Below are 13,597 nucleotides of genomic sequence, written 5' to 3' on the forward strand. Positions count from 1 at the left end.
GTGTGTAATTTACTGTTTGTTTACTTTACCAAAGGGGAAGTTAACAGAATGGTAAAGACGCATATCAGCAGTTATAGTGTCTGTGAGGGTCTGGACTCAAATCCCGGCCTCACCCTTTCTCCCAAGTTTGACTACAAAATCAAACTGACTCATTGGGGAAAAGTGGATGAACCAAGGTCCTGTGTGCAGCATGTACTGCTACCAGGTGCATTGTAAAAGAACCCATAGCAATATTACATAACTCATCATAAGTGTCCTCTGGCAAAAATCTGTATTTAAAAAAAAAAAAAAAATCCACTCTGATGGGTACACAATTATGTATGGATATGCATGCACTCAAGGCCTGACTAGAGCACTGGATTGTGCTGCTGGCTTGGCATCTGGATTTGTCTGAACACAGTGACACCTTCAACTGAAACTTACTTTACCTTGGTGGCATACCATTAGTACCAATTTGAGTGGTGTTTTATACTGAAATGAGCACAATGAATGAATACTTCTGAAAGTCCTAGTTCTAGCTTGATTACTTTTGTTGTTGTTTTAAACCCATACCAAATTCAGAAATTCAATAAGAGATAGCTGGGGGTGGTGTCACAGTTGACAAAATGAATTTTTACTTCTGTATGTTTGGTTTTATGTGATTGTGTATTTATTTTGTTTTAATCATTTGTTTACCCAGTGGAGTTTAGTCAAAGTGTTTAATTATGATGATGTCTGGTTTTATTTGAATGCCTTTTTTATTTACTTGAAATAGTTAAATCCAGTACAGTGTAATCCAGGTGAAAAAGCATCAAAACCTACAAAGTAGGCTCAATATATACAGGGCTGCGATGCATTGGTCATTCGGCCACCAGCATCATGCGAGCGGCGATCCTCGCTCATGGGCAGCCTATCGTGAAGTTTTGCATTGTTATACAAAGCTCGGTTGAAGAGAGAGTATTGCAAATACCCATATGTGAAAGCCATTGCACAATAGTGCAGAAATTATAATTTTATGTCGTTGCACTTTAAAATTTTCAATTATAATGATGCCATCACCATCATCATGTCAGTCAGTCTAAGGATTAAGTTCAACAATAACAATCCTACAGCCTCATGAATGATTATGAATAAAGTCACTGTTTTCTGGTGATGATGATGAGATCATCAGTGTGATCTATTTAATACTCGGTCGAGTGTGAATGGATTTACTTTCACTGTAACAGTGAAAGTAGAGTTCTGCAAGTTGATAGATTTAAAAAAAAATTCAAATTCCAAATTGAGGTATTCATTACTTGCACCGTATTATGAAAATGAGAAGTTGCTTGCTTTTTTCTTCTTTTTTTTTTCTCATCAGATACTTTAGTTAAGCTTTTGTGCAATGTTATGTTGTACTGGCCATGTGCAGATGTTTTCTTCGGGCTGTAAAATGTTCATCTTTTAGCGAAAAAAAATCATACAGTAATGTAAGCATAACTGAAGTAACACTAGTGCTGGTATGACTGTTGTAACAGGGACAATAGTCTGGACAGTAAAAGCATACAGTACATTAGCAACATTGTTGCTGTTTTCAATCATGAATTACATTGTCGACGATAGATGTCTTTCGTATTTTCTGAATAATTGCTAACCATTTTATGATATATTATTAAAAACCACACCAAAACTTGTATACTTTCAAAAATGAATCAAATTGAAACCTCTTACTCTTAGTCTTATTCATGTTGCTCATAAACCACTAACAGGCACTGAATTTGTATGTAATAAGAAAGACGTGTACTGACATCCTTGAAATTTTTATCAGTCTAACAGGTTTTATTTTAAATGCATGCATTATCATCATCAAACGAACAATCAAATAGTAGTATGTGTTAAAATAATTTTGAGTCATGTTGTGTTCGAGACATGGAAGGTTTTTGTTTCTAGCAAATGTTGAACTTAAAAATACCACTTCTGTAACTCTCTCTGTGTCTCTGTCTGTCTGTCTGTCTGTGTCTGTCTGTCTGTCTCTCTCTCTCTCTCTCTCTCTCTCTCTCTCTCTCTCTCTCTCTCTCTCTCTTATCAACCACCTTAGAAGTAACTGACCACACACCATTCGGCAAAATATCAAGTTTGATGAAGCCAAGGGTTAAGGAGAAAAAAAACAACCAAACACAAAAACTGTGTTCCTTCTTTAACTTTTCTGATGTATATACTGGTGGTTGTATTGCTTTGTTTGCATTTGTTTCAAGTTTTAAACAGAGTCTTATTATTAACATTTTTTAATGTATTTATGTATAAAGATGATCATTAATAGATTCTTGCACAAATGCAGTAATTACTTTCTTTCTTTTTTTTTTTATTGATACATGGATTGATAAATACTTACATGGATAGATAAATCTGTGGATGAATAGATAGATTGATTGTACATGTTTTAATACAATTGTTTATTCATTCTCAGAGACTGGTAATGTGGTATATTTTTCATGAAAACCCTGATTTTGCCTTTATCACTATCAGTTCATGGCTGGCCGTCTGTAAAATGACAGGCATGTTGGATTTGATTTTTTTTTAAAGTACAATCATTGTAAGACAGTAAGACTCTATACTCAGTTAATGGTTTATTGGTTTCAAATAGAAAAATGGATCTCTTTCTAATTATTAATATTATGTATGTCCCGCTAAGCATTTTACAGATCTTCATATATATATATATATATATATATATATATATATATGAAAAATTGATATAATATACAATTACAAATAAAGTTGTTTTGTTGTAACATCAGATAATTATAGTGAGGCTAGATGTTGATAGATCAGAGTGTCATTACTGGTGTGTGCAAGTGTGTGTGCGTGTGTGTGAGTGAGACAAACTGATGTGATGAAAGATAATAGAAAAACTACACATATACAGTAATACACACACATGCACGCATGCATGCATGGATCCACATGCCTGACCTGTGTTTTAGCTGTTATACGCAGGTCTGTCAGATCTCTTCTTGAGACCCCTTTTAAAAAAAAAAAAAAAAAAAGGAAAGCAGTTTCAGAGTGTGTGTAAAATTCAGTATTCAACTGATAGCACAATCATCATAAACAAACAGAACCACCACGTAGGCCAGCAAATAAGAAAGAGTACATGTGGTGGGATGGACTAGGAAACCTGATATTGGTCATCAGCATAAGAATCCAGTACAGTATTTGAATTGTATGTCATATGGAGTGGACTTTTAATTTTAGCTCTGGGGCTACAGGTGTATTTTACCCACACCCTGGAATTGCTTTCCTTTCTTTGTATTGGGTGCAGCCAGTCCCCACCTTCATGTATACCCCATCATGCTTTTCTGTTAGAATCTGATTTCATCTGCGCGTCTAGTGTGCGGCTCTGTGTGTGAGTGTCGGATGCAGAGGAGGTTGTGACTGCCAGTCAAAAGTGAGGTGAAAAATCATATGTGACTTTTAGTGTTATTATTATTATTATTATGAATATTGTTCTTCTTATTGTTATAATTGTCAGTGTTATTGTGATCATTATTATTATCATCATTTTTTTTATATATATATTTTTTTTTTATCATTACTGTTCACCTTTTGATCCAAGTATGCTATTTTACATTTCCCTACCAGCTGTGTTGAGGGTGACTTCTTCCACACTTGTTGATGCATTTCATGATGATGTCATAGAAAAAGTTGGATTTTTTTTTTCACATAATATCTTGTTCACATGCATATCAGTCATAACAGTTTGTCTGTCAATATATGTATGAAATGAAAAAAAAAAAATTCTATCAAGGTATAATGTGTGTGTATAAGTGTGTGTGTGTGCATGTGTGTGTGTGTATGAGAAGCAGCATACTAAAGGGAGCTGGGCTGGAACAAATGGGTAGGTTGCTCATTAGATGTGCACATATATATAATATAGTTTCATTACATGTGCATGTGCATTTCAGTGTTTTATCTGCATACCTTTCTTCATGTCAGGTGCTTAGGTATAAATTATAAAACTGATAAAGTAATCAAATGTATAGAATTTGTTTTGTGTACTAGTACAGTAGTTGTAAGTACTGCTTGTGACTTCATTTTCTTTCTTTCTTTCTTTTATTTTATTTTACATTTCTTCTGTACATGTGGAAAATGTGTATTTAGTCATGAGTCATACTGAATTCATAAACAGGTATGGAAAAATCAGGAGATCTGAGTCATATTCAGCTTTCAAAAATGTTCATTAATATAAAAGTTAATAAGTATATGAAGAAGTTGTAAGTTGTAAAGTTCTCTGTGTGACTTGGATTCATGAGCCACAAAGCTGAACATTACAACAACAAAATCAAACTTTTAAACCTAAATAGCAAATTTTAAATTCCAACAGAAGAACAAAATGTGTGAATTTAATGGATTTGAGGGAATATGTGTCCCTAAAATAAGATAATAATTATTTTTCTGTAGGTTTTTTTTGTTTGTTTGTGTGTGTGTGTGTGTGTGTGATTCCCATTGAAGTCAAGCTGTTATGGGAGAATTTTGCCTAAGTTACAAGACCAGTTGGTTAATGTTCTTTTCCTATTTTAATTATAATCAAGAAGCAGTGTTGTATCAGGTCCTTAACATTTCACCTAATTTTTTTTTTCTGTCTACTTCAGGTGGTGAGATCTTAAGTTATAATGAAAGCTTATGTCAACATATATTTGGAGTATGTGCATGTGTCTGTGTATGAGCACTTAACGTATTTTACATGGTATGTATGTTAGTCTGTCCTATTTGATCTCTGTATGTGTGTGGGTGTATGTACATTTCCATTGCATCATCTGCTGTGGGGTTCATTTATGCAAAAAACAAAACAAAAAAATCATGATGGTCAAAAGGGGAAGTCATATTGGTAAGGTGAACAGATCTTGTTAGCCTCGGTACTGTAGAGTCCAGTTTCAGTTTACAGCGTCTGTTGCATCCTTCATTACCCCTCCCCCCTTCCCCCATGCCCTCCTGTGTGCCCCCTCCCCATCCTCCCCCCACCCCCCAAGCCCCCTATCTGCTCCATTCCCTATCCCCAACCAACATAGTATCCTGAACTGTGCAGAGAGTGGACAGTCTTGGAAGACATTCTGTGCTGTCTGCGTTACTCCAGTTTTTTTCTTTTTTGTCTTTTATATTTAGTTTTTAAATTACATTCAAAGACTCACATCAACATGCCATAAGAAAAACAAAATCAGAACCAAGTCTGTACGAACAACTGCAATATGTGTTAAACATCATCATAATGAAGTGAAACTGAAAGAACATTAACTTGGATGGTTTCGATTTCAAAAAGGCAGTATAAAAGAACCATTCTGTGTGGTAGGTGTCTGCTCCATTCTTGCCTCATTTATTGCTGGTCATTTGCATCTCTCAAACTACTTCTGTTCCAACCCAGCTGGAACTAGCGCCTTCTCTTTTCTTTTCTTTTCTCTTTTGAAGCTTTGTGTATGGATGCACCATCCACTTTGGAGCATGTTATGCTGTTAAGTTAGTAATGATGTTCATCACAAAGACATTATTATGCTTGTGTTGCAGGTCTGTACCATTTTGATGGGTACAGAATGGCTCCCGCTCAGAATGACTCCTTTGATTTCTTCATGGCGGAAACCACGTGCAGCGAAGCGCAAAGCGAAACGGAGGACTCAAACCTGGACTCCCTGCTCCAGCAGTTCAAGTCCCCGTCCAACCAGGAGCCGCAGCAGTGCCTGTCGGACGCGTGCAATGTCAGCGACTCGGCGGAGGGCTGCGAGCTTATGTGTGACCAGAGCTCCTCCCAGCTGACCATGGAGGACAATGTCAGCAGGAGTATGGTCACATCAGGTTAGTTCTTGTTTTTGGAACAGGAGGAAGCGATGTGGCAAAATTCAGTTCAATTCATTTCAGTTCAGTATCAAAATACTTTACTATCTGCTTCAGCCAAAACAGAAAATTTTCTTTTGGTTTACTCAACATGCCCGCCAGCAAATATCAAAGAGAAAAGCAAGTAACTAACATACCATTCCCTTGCTATTGATTATAATGACATAGTTATAGAATGCAAGGTATTGGATTTGATTATTATCTCGTTTTGAGTTGATTGTGTAATGAACTATAATGCCGTACATCTGTTTTTGTTACTGTTCACTGTATTCAGATTTTTTTTCCATTTATTGTGAATTGACATAATGAATTTATATACAAAATAAAACCGTGGTCAACCCAAGAAAGTCTGGGGTGGGGGGGGGGGGGGAACAACAACAATCCCTCACCCCCACCCCCACCCCCAAAATCACACCGTTTCCTGATCACCATGCACACATTGGTTATTTTGTAAAAAAAAAAAGAAAAAAAAAATCAAAAACATTCAGGTAAGATAATGTTTCATTTTAATCTAAGATAGAGTGAAGCATCGGTTAGATGTTGGACTTGTGATCCAGTGTTAACCAGTGATCAGAGTTCCAAGGCTCAGTTTTGACATAATAATAAAAATAATAATGGTATTTATATAGCGCTGAATCTTGTGCAGAGACAAATCAAAGCGCTTTCACACCAGTCATTCACACTCATGTATAACTCTAAAACTGGAGAAACTGAAGACAAGGAAGAGGCAGGAAAGGGAGGCTGTTTTGGGAAGAGGTGGGTTTTAAGGCCAGACTTGAAAAGAGCTGAGTGTGGAGACTTGACGAAGCGAAAGAAGAAGTTCATTCCAATTGCAAGGTCCAGAGACAGAGAAAGAACTGCGGCCAACAGTCGAGTGTTTGAATCTGGGTATGCGTAAACAGAGTGGGTCCGAAGCCAATCATAGTGAGCAAGATGGAGTGTAGAGGTGAAGGCAGCCGCAGAGATGGGAAGGGGCAGTTTTGTGAATACATCTATAACATAGAGTGCTGATCTTGTACTTTATGCTGTGTGAGACAGGGAGCCAGTGGAGATGTTGCAAAAGAGGAGTGATGTGCTCAGATCTTTCCTTTCTGAGGACGAGTTGGGCAGCAGAGTTTTGTATGCACTGAAGGGACTGAATGGATGAAGCAGGCCAACCAGACAATAGAGAGTTACAGTAGGGTAGTCAAGGTGAGAGAGAATGAGAGAAACATGGTGTTGTGTCCTCAGGGAGTGCACTGTCCTGTGGTTTTCCTCACTCCACCCAGGTGTGAATGGGTACCTGACTTTGGCTGGAGTAGGTTAAAATGGCAAAAAGAGAGGACTGGGCTCTGCCTTCCTGTGTCAAACCCCAGACACATTTGATATGAATTCACTGCCCCAGTGGCCTTAGAAGTCTGTTGGATCTTTAAACTGTTTTTAACCTTTAAGTAATAGTAGTAGTAGTGCAGCGTGTGTAGTGTTTCAGTTTCAGTAGCTCAAGGAGGCGTCACTGCATTTGGACAAATCCATATACGCTACACCACATCTGCTTGGCAGATGTGTGTAGTGTGTGTGTGTGCATGTGTGAGTGTATAAATTTGTGTAACTGTGTGTGTGTGTGAATATGTGAATCTGTGTGTGAATAATTGTGTATAATTGTATGTGATTATACAGACTTTTTAAGTGAAACCCATTCTACAAGTTGATACAATGGCGAACTGCAGTTTTTCATAATTATGACTATGTAACAGTTTAATATTTAGTACATTATATATAATATATTTATATTCGCCATAGCAAAGTGCAGTTTTTCATGGTTTAAGAATGTTAAGTTTTGATATTTAGAACATTAAAAAGTCATTAAAATTTGTATCAGCAAACTGCAGTTTTTGCTAGTTTATGACTTTGTGAAGGTTTTATATTTAGTTCATTATATCTGTATTTGCAAACTGTAGTTTTTCATTGATGGAATGGAAAAGGCTTTGCTCCAACCCAGGCACTGACAGCAGTGAGAGATGGAGGCATATGGTACGGCATTCCACCATGCAGTGCCCCTGAGACCCATGCAAGGTTATAGGAGCATTCTTCTTCTTCTTCTTCTTCTCCTCCAACTCTTTGGAGAGACATTGGGGTGCTGCACTTCAGAACTGTTCACCAGATTCCTCCTAGTCTGTCGGGTCAAAGCCTGGGTCTTGGCAGATGGTTTTTCCTGTCCATTCTGCAGTGTTGTCAGTCCATCTTTTTTTCTTCTTCTTTTTTTCTGTCTTCCCCTCCATCTCCCTTCGTCAGCAGTTCATTGGAGGATTGTTTTGTTGTTGTTTTTTTACAAGGCCATTGCAGTGGGAGCAGTAAGCATTGAAATAAGCCAGCCACCTGATGGGTGTTTGTTGTGGTTGTTTCTTCTCTTCTTTGGAGGATTGTATTGGTGGATACAGATTTTGTTGGGTTTTTTTTTTCCACTTCTGTGTCCTTATGTGCTCTCATTTTGTATTATGCACTATTGAATATGTACTGTTTCATGTGAGATGCTTAGAGCCCATCTATAGGGAGTTTGGTCCATATAGGTACAATATATTACCATTATTACAGGCGGGGCATGCGACATGTCTCCTGGCCAGGCCAGCTCCTATAATGTCAGCCAGAGTCCTCCGTCGGCGTCCAGTGCCTCTGTGGCGGCCACGGCCGGGACACATTGTGACCTCAACTGGCCCAGCATGACTGATGGTGAGGGCCTTTGTGTGGGGGAGGGTGGAGATGGGGGTTGTGGGGGTGGGCACGTGTGGCATCGTTGTGTGTGTATGTGTGTGTGTGTGTGTGTTTTGTAAATGTGTTTGTGTGTGTGTGTTTGTGGTGGGATAGGCAACAGTGTGATGGGTGGGAAAGGGGATAGATGGGTGTGGGGTCACATGTATGTGTGTGTGTGTGTGTGTGTGTGTGCATACTATATGGATGTGTGAAAATGTGCAGGGTTGGGGGGATAACTGTGGGGGGGGGGGGGGTGGCATAAGTGAGTGTGTTTGTGTAGGGGAGGGGCACAACTGTATGTTTGTTAAGGATATTGGAAGGTTTGGAGAGAGAGGATGCAGGTGTGAGTGTGTGTGTGAGAAGAGGAGATGGGCTGTGTGAGAGTCAGACAGACAGATACTGAGTCTGTTACTAATGATTTATTCATTTTATATGGAACAAATCCCCCTTAGGAAAGGATGTAGACAGACACCAGCATGAACATGCCATTGCAAGTAGCTGGTGGTGTGAGAAGGAATGAAAGTCTGCATGTGTATGTGCATGTCTATGCAGGTGTTACATGTGTGGGCCTTCTATCATCTATATGCCTTTCATTTGAGAGAAGACAGACAGACTGAAAGTATGTGTGCTAGTCTATGCATCTGTGTGTGCAAACACCTTGTGTGCACTGTTTCTATCCCAGTGTAAGTTTGTGTGTGTGTGATTGCTGTCTACTTTATCATATATTTTTTTAACTCACAATTTTGTATGTGTGTGCATGTCTCAGATAATGTACATGTTCTGTTTTGTTTGTTTGTCATCATTTTTTGCTGGGGGGGGTTTATGTGCATGTGTGTGAAAAGATGATTATGCTTCTGTATAACGTGCTGTCTTTCCGTCTGTGTCACTCTGTCTGTCTGTCTCTGTCTCTGTATTTCTCTCTCTCTCTCTCTCTCTCTCTGTTTTTGTTTTTACTAAAAATGAAATCTTCATGATGAAGACAATAATTTTTGTTGCTCATTGAAAGACAGTGATACAGTCATAAAGTTTATTGCCAGTGCTATGATTGTTTCAGAAAAAACATAACTCCCAAGATATGAATATGGTCCTTTTTTTAACCCCTCAAAATTATAAGCCTCATGACTGTTGTTGTTTATTTGCTTGTGTTATTTTTTGTTTGTTTTGTTTTGTTTTTCATACAAAGAGCAGACTTTTCAGTTTTAGCAATTACATGTGTTTCTGGACAGAGATTATCTTACAAGTGGTGTTTTTTTTTCAGTGTTAAACAAATTTAAGTAGGTTCATTTTTTATATTCTTTCTGCTTTCAGATGAATCAGTGACAGAAGTATGCACTTCGCCAAAGAAAGGAAAGAAGAGAAAGGTAGTGTGTTTGCAGAGTGGTTTTTTTTTTTGGGGGGGGGGGGGGGGGGTGTATGCTCAGTGTGTGTGTGTATGCTCAGTATGTGTGTGTTTGTGTATGCATATGCTGGTATCTATGTGAGCGTATTGGTGTGTGTGTGCACATGTACTTACATGTTCACATTTGTGCATGCATTATGTGCTTGTGCATGTGTGTGAAAAGAAAGGCATATGTTTTAGATGCATGAACATTTTGATTTTTTTTTTTCACTGCAAACTTCATTCCAGACAGCACATGTCAATTTCATTAGCTGCAAAAAATTTTTTATGTAGTTTTGGTTTGTTTTTTTTAAACATTTTCATTTCAGAATGTGAAAGGTGATGGGAAGTATGCTCTCTTCTTTTTTCTTTTTTTTAGGCATTATTCTTCTTCTCCACTTCCAGCTTTACTCTGCTGTGCTAGTGTGAATGCAGTTATGTCTCTTGCACCATGGCCTTTCACTTGATTGGATCAGCGCATCATCATCATCGCCAGTCTAAAAACCAGCACAATTTACTCCTCCCTACCCCCGCCCCCCCCACTCCCACCCCCCACCCCTCCTTTGTGTTCCCTTCTCCTCCTCCCCCTCTTACTGTGCTACTCCTCATTTCTCCACCTGCAGCTGTGTACGTGTGTGATCGAGACAGGGCCAGCTGCTCTTCTCATTTCCTCCATTCCATTTTTGAAATTAGTCTGGGGGCAAAATCAAGCACACCTTTCAGGAGGCACTTTGTTTCTCACAGCAGTGCTTGGAAATGTTTCAGGAAGGAGAGAGATGTTTTAGTCTGTGGGTGTGAGTGCTTTGCTGCTGTTTTGTTAGTTTTGTTTGTTTGTTGTTGTTGTTGTTTGTGAGGCTGGTATCATGACTAGTCACACACATTTACAAACCAAATCCTTCAATGTGACCACTGTGAAACACAGTTTTCATTGCAACAAACATGTTGTTGTTTTGCTTTTTTTGTTGTTTTTTTTTTTGTTTGGTACGGACATGTTCGTGACTGCTGAGAAACCATTGTGATACCAGGCCATGGTTGTGTTTTTTGTCTGCAAGTCCTTGCTAACTTTGGATCAGAATCATTAATGGTCATCTCTTCTTCTGAAAGTTGAAAGGAGGGGCAGTTGTTAGTAGAAATGAGGGGTGATTGTTGTTGTGGTGGTGGTGTTTTTTGTTTGTTTGTTTTTTGGGTATGTTTTTTTTTATAATTGTTTTTAGGATTGCTTACTGGTCAGTATTTTGGAATCGTGTGGTTAAAGATTATTGGTTGGCCAGTTGGGGTTTTTATTTTACTTTGGAGCACTGAAGAATATGTGCAGCTCTGAGGTGGACTCGTGTGTTATTTCAAAACAGAGAAGAGGCATGTACAGCTCTCAGATCAGTTCTTTATAATACTTATGGGTAATACACAGTTTCATCAACCTGTGAGAGAAATCGGGTTATCGCTAACTTCATCTCCCGGCAACATGTCCTCGGTAGAAGTGGCTGGATAAACTGTAAAGCGAGGAACATTTTGTTTTTTTTAACTTATTTTTGGGCCCAGCCATCCCTTCTGGAAGACTGGGATCAGCTAGTCCCTGAGTGGGTGAAGAGCGAAAAGTAGTAGCCTGCTGATAAAACCCACATAGAGTAGGTGTAATGTTAACTTTTGTTTCATATCTATCTAGTTCTTTATCTTTCCTATACAACAGCATCTCTGTCTCCACACAGCCCTCTAGTTGCGGCAGAGTAATCGACATGACGATTGTGGCTGTCAGCTGGATGATGAGGAGGAGGAGGAACATAAGGCAAATCATTTTTTCTATTTCCTGTTCATTGTCCTTTGTTCAGGCTTCCCCTGGTGCCAGCCCTAGTCCACGTCGCCAAGCCATCCCCCACTACCAGGCCATGACCCCCTGGACCAACGACAACCTGGACCCCCAGGGATCCTTCCCCTTACCCAACCGCGAGATCCTCTGTTTCCCTCTGGACACGCAGACAGTGGGGGAGATGGGGGGTCTGAACGCGGACAGTCACAAGTGCTCCCCCTCCTCCTCCCAGCCGCCTGAGCCTCACCTCCGCTCCGTTGCCGTGACGGAGATGGTGTACAGCCTGACCTCCACCACCGCCAAGCTTTCCACCCCAGGACATTCCTCAGGACAGTCGTCGCTAAAGAGGCTGAGCAGCCAGGCGGCCAGCCTCCCGCAGATGAACCGGGAGAAACGCTTCAGGAAGACAGCAGAGGCACTGCAGAAGTGCGGGCTGTGGGACATTGCCATGAAGACGGGGAACCTCATCAAGCGCAACGCCGAGCTGCAGAAGGAGATTGACCGCTTCCGTGAGGAGGCCACAGTGTTCCTGAAGGCAGTGGTCCAGAACCCAGAAAACAAGGAACTGATGGAGTCCTTGTCCAGGGGGGGTGTACCGCTGACCCAGGGTCACAAGGCAAGGACGACGACCAATGGTTTTGAGTCGGACACTGTAGCTGTCACCACAGTCTGTACGACAAATAGTCGGGCGTCTGACTGTAACAGTTCTACAACGAGCGGCTATGCCAGCTACACAGAAGGGGGTACAAAGCAGACAAGTCCTTAGCTAGCTGGTGGCTGATGTGTCTTTGTCGTTTGTGCATTATTTTTTTGTTTTAGACTGCCAGGGTGGGTGTTGAATGTGTTCTGTGCGGTGAGTGTGTTGGTTGTAACTGTTTAAGTTTTGTGCAGGATGTGAAAGATGTGGTTGAAGTTGCAGTTTATTTCCAGCTAGATTTGATTTCTCTTTGAGAAAGATAGGTTTTAATGATTATGTATTGCATGTTGACTGGAGCATTCAGTTCGCAAAATATAAAGAGGAATAAGAATTGATCTCGTTAGATATTGCATACCATGTCAGTTCAGATTCATTGTTTAAATCTACCTGAGGCACTCTATGTTAATTGTCAGTGGTTATAACAATGAGAAAAATGCTGTCTGAGATTGGAAACTTGGTGTGCGTGCATGTATATATGAGTGAGAGAGAGAGAGTGCATGTCTTACATAAATTGTGTCCTCATTTGACATCCAAGTGAATAGACAGAGAATGTAACAGCATATCTTTTTTCCTTTCATTTTTTGTTATTTGCTCTGTGTGTGTGTGTGTTAAGTGTTATTTCTGACAGTTACAAATGTACTTATGTAGGAGCATGTTACAACTGTGTTTGTGGAAGTGGCAGACAAATTTAATGAAGTATTTATGAAGAGGAAAGGTTAGAAATAGATGTAGGAAAAAAAGACACTGTTTGAGCCAGTATTGCACAGCAGGCTGTTTTGCTTTTGTCCTGTATATTTTCAAGCACAGCAAGTGAACTGTCTGTCACGTTCAAAGCCCGTTTCACCTGAGCTGCACTCAGTAACTCATGGGAGATAATTCATGCTCATTTTAGAATTTTCTCTGTGGCTTTATTGACATTCAGTGCAAGGGCACCTGTCCCTTTACAATGATGTTTGACATTACTGATTTTCCATATTAACTTTATGTGAGGGTCTTAATACCTCTCTACTGCTGCCAGTGCATGACAGGTTGGTTTAATTTTCCATTCAACACATTTCCTTCAGTGGCAAAAAATAAAATAAAATTGTGACTTCCCAATCTATACATGTTGCACACAGCACAAAGATTTCATGACTTGTGGTATAATTTTGGTTTT

This window comes from Babylonia areolata, chromosome 4 (assembly GCF_041734735.1).
Source record: "Babylonia areolata isolate BAREFJ2019XMU chromosome 4, ASM4173473v1, whole genome shotgun sequence".
In the NCBI taxonomy this organism is placed as follows: domain Eukaryota; kingdom Metazoa; phylum Mollusca; class Gastropoda; order Neogastropoda; family Buccinidae; genus Babylonia; species Babylonia areolata.